Below are 8013 nucleotides of genomic sequence, written 5' to 3' on the forward strand. Positions count from 1 at the left end.
GTTTACAAACACATTTTGGGGGTTTCCATCTCACCCATTCATTGGAGCCTTTGTTCTAGAACCTGTTAAGGTCTAGCACTTAGTAAGTGCTTAATAATTATCTGTTGACTGTACTGGACAAAGCAACATAATCTGGCACATACAATACCAATTTGATATGAATGAATGGGTATGCCATAAATGCTTGTTGAATGAATAATTGATGACCCACAGTAGACAATCCATGCATACATTTGAATGAGAAACCAACAGAGTGAATGAATGAATGAATGAATACCTTATCAGTCATGCCTGTGGCTATTACTTTCCGTATGTGTTAAACTGCTCTTTGATTTATTTTCTGTAGCTGTTATTTACTCCTGACAAACTGACCCTAAATGTATGATTTTTTTTTATTTTCTGTTGTTGAATTTTGAAATAGATACTGCTATCACTATGGATTGAATGCTGTTTTCAAATAGCAAAGAGATGTTTGAAAACATCCTCAAATTGAACATGCAGAACCAGGGAGGGATGGTGCTTGTGTACCCACTAATCTCTGTTATGACATATCTACATGACTGAGAGGATTTTGCTCCTGAGCTGAGAAGAACAGGGTTGTCCATGAGCAACACGTGAGTGGAGCCATCATGTTCCTGTATATACTCAGTAGATATATGTACAGGCTGGAATAGGTAAATTTAATCCTTTGCCATTATTCATTTCATGTCCCTGAATTCTGTGGTATTTCCAAGGAGTGACTGCTTTTCTTCTGGGTTAAGTAGAAATCTTTGCTTAAGTCAAAACCACTTACTTTAAATACATTCAGCGACATTGGGATCTTTTATGCCCTGGGAGTGTTTCTCATGTTTTTCAAAGTCAATGAATTGTCACTTGACCTTAATGGACACTTATAGATCACTGAATTAAGGATTAAACTGAGTAAGAAGCTTTTATCTGAAATTCGCTGATTTATTGAGACAGATTTGGGAAGTCATAACAGTGTCACTTTATTAAGCATTGAAGATTGTAACAGCAAAGTATACAAAATTAAAAGGACTTGGGATTTAATTCGGCTATTTAGAATTATTTGCAGTCTCTTTTAAGGAGGTTGAGAATATTTGCACAGAAGAAAAAAAATCATATTAGAGTCACTCCAGTTAAAATTCAGTAAGATGTGTAAGTGCTATGATCAGTCAGAACATTCTTGAAAAGTAAAAAAATGCCCTCAGCTTCCTAGATGGTTTGTGCATAGCTTGATGTCAGGAAGACCAAGTAATTGACCAAATGGTGAAACTCTTGTCTTTTTTTATTTCGATATTTTGCTATTATGTATGTCTTAAAATTTTTCTCCATCATTAGTTTGATATAAAAAATTATTACATAGCTGAAATTAACAAAGATGTTCATATTCTTTTTATTTATTTTTGAGACAGAGAGAGAGAGAGAGAGAGAGCACAAGTGGGGGAGGAACAGAGAGAGAGAGAGAGAGAGAGAGGAAGACACAGAATCTGAAGCAGGGTCCAGGTTCTGAGATGTCAGCACAGAGCCTGACGCAGGGCTTGAACTCACAAAACACAAGATCATGACCTGAGCTGGAGTTGAACCCTTAACCGAATGAGCTACACAGGTGCCCCTAGATTTTCATATTCTTAAGTAGTTTTGAGATGCCCTGATATACTTTTCTTCTTTGGGAAAAATTTATTTTAACACTCATCCAAATGTGCCCTCCTAGTAGGTGGTCATGAAAGGAAGACTCTTAAAAAAAAAAAAAAGAAGAAAGACTCTTCATTGCTTCTTATCTAGAAAGGATAGGTTTGATCTATATTAGACTCTAGTTAGAACCAAATCTGCTCATTATCTAGATGCTGTCTAATGAGATTTTATTTTTCTGCCAGTCAGCTTCACAGCATGTCTAAGTCCGAGAAATTTGAAAAATATTATACTTTTCTAGATTCCTCTTCCAGAGAAAGGAACTTGGCTGAAGAGCTTACACCCAGGAGTGTGGCTGGATAATGCGTTGTTTGGGAGCAAAAATAATAATGAAACTACTAAATCAGATTTCCAAATCCCAACACACAGATTTAGGCACGCAATATTGAAAATTGTGGACAATAAACAAATAAAATAAGGCAAAATAAAAATTCCAGCATTTTCTCCTATCTCTCAGATGAGAAAGTCAACTTCTTTCTATGTTACTAAATGGACTTGTATCCCCCCAGAAATGGTTAATGTGCGTTCTAAACCCAGTATCTAGATGCCCACTGGCCCACATAGAACACGGGATGGATAACAAGATTGAGCATCTCAGCTGTCTTTTATGAGAAAATGCCAGTTAAGAGAAAACTTTTCAAAAGAAACAGTATGACAAGAAGGGAGAGTAATAGAATACTGTCTTTCTTCAGAGGAAAACTATTTCTCTTATCAGACTCCTTCCACTTAAGGTAAGCCTTGTGTGGAGGAGGCCAGAGGAAAAAGTGTGGGCACATTTAGGGAACTAGGGGGACACCTTTCAAAAAACAGTTTTCCTTTCTTTATAGGTAGATAAATTATGGTGGTTAAGCCCCTGCTATTTAGAGTCAGATTACCAGGGTTCAAGCTCTTGCTTAGCAGTTATAGGGCTATGGGTATGATCATTCATTCATTCATTTATTCATTTATTCTGAGCACTTTCTCTGTGCCAGTTACTAGAGGTTATAGGTTTGAACAAGACAGACAAGATCCCTGCTCTCCTGGAGCTGACGTTCTAGTGAGGGGAGACAGAAAATAAATAAACATGCATGCAAAAGAAGTCAGAGAATTTTAGGTCAGGATGAAAGAAGAAAATCATACAGAGGATCATCGGCAGGGGGAGCAGGGGCTACGTTAAGTTAATATGCACGTTGAGGTGGCGACCTGAATAGTGTGAAGTACCCAGATCAGAGGAACAGCTTTTCAGGCAGAGGGAACAGCAAATGCAGAAGATGCATTCTGATGAGCCTTGCAGGCAGGTGGGGACTGGTTTTGACTTTATCCGATACACTGGCGAGTCCTTGAAGGACTTTAAACAGGGGAATGATATACTCTGAGTTGCCCTGGTGAGAGAGACCTCACGTCCTCACCCATGCTTCAGGGATAACACAGGAGGAACACCAGACCAAACTCGTTCCAGATAATGGGGAATTCACGGGACGCTGCTCCACATGAGGTCAGAATTTAAGGCGGATTGCCCAGTATGGATGCTGTGGTTCCTGATGGTAGTGGTAGAATGAGGGTGGAAAGTCAGGACTTCATAGTAAGCTGATTGACGAAGAAAGGACAAATCTTCCACAGGCCGGTTGGTGTGGCTGATTCTGCAGGTATTCATGTTTAGTGCTTATGGGAGTGAATCAGAAGCTTTCAGGAGAGACTCTTTCCACTGAAAGTAAGCTTTATATGGGAGAGGCCCAAGGAGAAAGTGTGGGCACACTTGGGGAACCAGGAAGACGCCTCTTAAAAACGAGTTTTGTCTCTATAGGTAGATGAAGTGTGGTCGTTAAGTCTCTGTTATTTAGAGTCAGATTGCCAGGGTTCATACCCTGGGCTTTGGACACTAAAACAGCTTGAGTTTATAGAAATTGCGACCTCTTTAAACCTTTCCTTTTCTCCATATCATGCAGATAATAATAGGATTTATCTCATGAAGTAATAAGGATAAAACATATCAATGAATATAAAGAGCTCAAACAGGCGGCATCTGGTGCATAGTAAGAGCTCAAACAATGTCCCCAGCAATTGTTACCATTATTCATTAGTCATTATTATCTTATCAGCCTCATACTTATTGGATTCTATCATGCAGACACTGCAGATAATCCTATAACTGCCTCTCACATTTCTCCTTTTTCTGGACCCCTCCCCCACCCCTCCTGAGGCAACTTTTTTGTCTCCGGATTTTACCCAGGGCCCCTGGGACAGACATTCCTAGTGTTGAAATAATCACAACAGCTATCTACAGGGGCCTTTGGAACATCAATTGTTAGAACATCTCTAATATATCCCATTCTACAGGGGAGGAAATTGAGGCGAAGGGGAAGTGACCACTCAGTCAGTGAGAGGCAGAGCTGGGATTCAGACTCAGGTTTGTTTGGCCCTGATGTCCCTTAAAATTAAAAGAAAAAAAAAAAAAAAAGCCGAAAGTATCCATTCAGACCCCCCCCCCTCCTCCCACCGCCCTCCTGTAAAGCACCATTGATGATAAAAATAAAGAGGGCTCTCAGTGAGGGGAACACAGTACAAGGAGAGCTTGAGTCAGGCCGGTGTCCAAAACTGTCCTCCAACCTCAAGGCGGTCCCTGTCCTCCGCAGCCCAGGGGCTGGTGGCATCACAATGCGACGGTATTACTTTGACTGTGGCCATGTGGTGGTGAGGAAGCCCCGACCACCTTCCGGCCTCTTTGTTCTGTTTAGTGCTCCATCTGTGGGCCCCTCGCAGGCAGCCCGGCTGGTCTTGACTCTGAGGCGAAGGAGTAAACATCTTGGGGTGCTTTATTAGTTTATTTCAGAAGATGGAGTCTGTTTGTCCCTGGGGCCCACCCCTCTTTTATGGCCTCCAGCCCTTCTTAACAAATTCTAGTGACTGGAGAGAAAACCCCTTTCTACAGTGGATCATTAAAACACCACCATAAACCCAGGGCCATAAAATATTATTTGCTGGGCATAAAAGGGGGGTCGATTTTCCCAGAATGACAACCCAGGCGCTGCTTTCTCCCACTCTGGGGAAGGCAGCACAGGGGATGCGATCGTTCGTAAATTCCTTATCTTGTGCTCCGTTTTGGTGAAATAACCCTGTTGGGAGAGCAGCCAAAACTATTGATTTATTTGTTCCACAGACTCAAAAGCATTTTTAATGAGTGGAGCATGGTGATGTCTTGCTATTGTGCCTGCAGATGACTCAATCTGAGTGCGCACACCCAAATGCACATGGGGTTTGCAAGGGGAAACAGGGAGTTCCACAAATTGGAGGTGGATTGAACAAGAACCTTTGAAGGTGGGGATGGAGAGGCATTGGTTTCCCTTCTTTCAACCGTCTGCTCACCCCCTAGGCAAGTCCACCAACACCCAGAAATGGACTGGCTCTTAGAACCGAGCCTGGTTTTCCAGAGAAGCACCCTGCGGACTGAAGGCTTAAAATGGATTTCCAGTTGGTTCCCTTTGACATCGTTCTCTGGAAATAACACTTTCATCCATTCATGCATTCGTTTGGTCATTCAACAAATATTTTTGGGCACCTGTTAGGTGCCAGGCACTGTTCTGAGCACCACCGTTCTAGCCATGGAAGATACTGTTACAGAGCTTCCAGCACCCTTGTGGGGTGTAGTCTCAGCACACACATCATTAGTATCTTCAGATGAAACTCACAATCCTGTATCTGAAGTCTTGGGGCCAGATTGGTGTGTCAGAAAATTTTGGAATTTTTTTGAATGATAAAATGGGGGCATATAATTATTTAATTTGCGGAAGGCCCCAGTGAAATCTGAGGAAGTACCCAATAACGCAGTGCTGTTCCCATTTCTTCAGTGAAAAGTGTGGCCATTCACTGTAACTGGAATAAATCAAGATTATAAACGGTCTTGTCGCATGAGGTCCAGTTCTGCTTTCTGAAGAGCAGGTATGGAGCATCTGGTAAGTGACCCATGCGGGGTACTCCATGACCCTCACCGTTCATTCTTGCCACGTCCCTGATTTTCTTTTTTTTCAACGTTTTTTTTGTTTTTTTTTTTTGGGACAGAGAGAGACAGAGCATGAACAGGGGAGGGGCAGAGAGAGAGGGAGACACAGAATCTGAAACAGGCTCCAGGCTCCGAGCCATCAGCCCAGAGCCCGACGCGGGGCTCGAACTCACGGACCGCGAGATCGTGACCTGGCTGAAGTCGGACGCTTAACCGACTGCGCCACCCAGGCGCCCCAGCCACGTCCCTGATTTTCAAGGTCATCCATTTCCTTTTCACTGCACCCCTGCCACAGGTCCTTATATTTCTCTGTGTTTTGTTCGTGTGTTTATATGTGTGTTTAAGGGGATTTTGAGGCACTGAAAGGCTAAATAGTTTGTGTGAGACTTGACAGCTAGAAAGTAGCCTAGGAGGGTTGCAACTTCAGAGTCTGCACTCAACCACTGCCTAACACTACTGTCCTCTAGAGGAAAGACAGCAAAGCAGGCAGTGAAAACTACCGGGGCTGTGTCTACACAAGCAAAGGCAACTGGAGAAAAGCAGGCAATAATCCAGATAATTGAGAATATAGCAAATTTTAGAAAAAGGTCTGTGTTAGATAGCCAGAGTTTCTGGACAGGCTGTAGGGGTAGAACAAGTTAGTAGCCTTTCTCTTGTAGCAGTAAGTTCATCTATGTGGACTCAGGGACACTCAGGCATGGAGTGGCTTCAGCACCCCAGGAGAGCTTCCTTCTTCAACAAGTCACTTCCTGCCACTTCCCAGTGCCTCCACATGTGAAGTGGATGGCTGAACTGGTGCCTCTGGGCATGGCTGGGTTGCCTGCCTCCTTTGGCCAGGAGACTCCCAAACTGCAGTTACCGGTTAAAACCCAGAAGGGAGAGGGGGAAATGGGGAGGGGAGCTGCCCAGGGGAGGTTTTCCAGGCACAGATCCCTCTTGTTTAGACTCTCCCCTGGAACTGGCACATCTCAGAACAGATGGAAAACTGGAAACCACCCATAGGTCATTGTTATGTGGTCAAGGCCTAAAGGTGAGGGGAAAGGGGACCCAGGAGATGAATGGGAGGTGTCTCAAGAGGAGCTTTGATGACCTTGGGCTCCCCCTCCTCAAGGCTTCCTGCACCCTTGGCTAAAGAAAGCAAGCCCAGAGGGAGAGAGGGCATCTCTTTCAGTTTGTGGGAAGCCCATACTGCCATTTTGCTGCCTAGCAAAAGGAGGCCAGCGCTGGGAAGGAGTCCCATCAGCTGAGAGGAGTAAGGGTCAGGAAGGGACCAGGCAGGGTGGGACAGCGTCTCTGGACCCTCTCCCAGCGCTACCTGGGGTGGTCAGCCAAGGGTGGGAATGGGGGATGGAAGGAACAAAACAAAACAGTCACCACCCAGAAGTACCCAGGCTATGGAGTTTTTGCTTTAAGGTCAAGTGCATGCTGCTGGTTGTCAGAAATTGAATCCGTGTGTGTGTGTGTGTGTGTGTGTGTGTGTGTGTGTGTGTGGTGTATCTTCTACCTCCTCGGGTGTCTAGAGGATGGGGAGGACTCAGAATAAGAATTGTGCTCCACTGTGAGGCATGGTTTGGTGGTGGCGCTCCTGGCATGCTGGACGTGGAGGGCACACATCCACCAACCCTGTCCGGGGTGGGGGGGACACCCACAGGTGTCTGCAAGTGTCTAGAAGCTCCAGTGCTTGGAACTCTGTTTTGCGGAACTTCGGCGGCTTCTCACCTGAGGGCACCCACCTAGATTCACCAGGCAGCACTACACCCCGCGTCTGGGTGCCCTGGGTCTCAGCCAGAGGCCCAATCGAACACCCCAGTGCCCAAATCTACTACACTGGAGCGACGCAGGATGTGTGCGTCTACCCTAGTCTCCAGCCCCGGGGCTTAGGGGACCCTCCCCCAGGGATAAGAATGGGGAGGAGGTCCTCCCAAAGGTTCTGTGCCGGGGCAGCAGGCCCCCTGCAGCCCCAGTGGGAGCGGCCTGGGACAGGCGAGCCAAGGGGTCCAGACCGGGAAGTTGGGGTTCAGCCTCCCAAGGGTCGGAGGCTTTGGAAGAGCGCAGACGGCCAGGAGGCGGGCAGGCAGAGGCTGCGGAATGAATCTCTCTCTTTCGGCAGATGCCTGGGGGATGGGGAGCCCAGGGAAGGGGGCTCGATCTGGGAGCGTATTCCGCCCCCCCTGCACCCCAGCCTTGGTACGGCTTTAAAATCCTGCGGAGTTTGTCATAGGCCGGTCTCACCACGCATGCGCAAAGGCGAAGTTGAGTTTTTTTTTTTCTTTCTTTTCTCCCCCCTTCCCTCTCTCTTTCCAGCCGCCTTTGGTTCTGCAACTTAAAAAAAAAAAAAAAAAAAA

This window comes from Herpailurus yagouaroundi, unplaced genomic scaffold, assembly GCF_014898765.1.
Source record: "Herpailurus yagouaroundi ecotype Mexico unplaced genomic scaffold, PumYag 213, whole genome shotgun sequence".
Classification (NCBI taxonomy): Eukaryota; Metazoa; Chordata; class Mammalia; order Carnivora; family Felidae; genus Herpailurus; species Herpailurus yagouaroundi.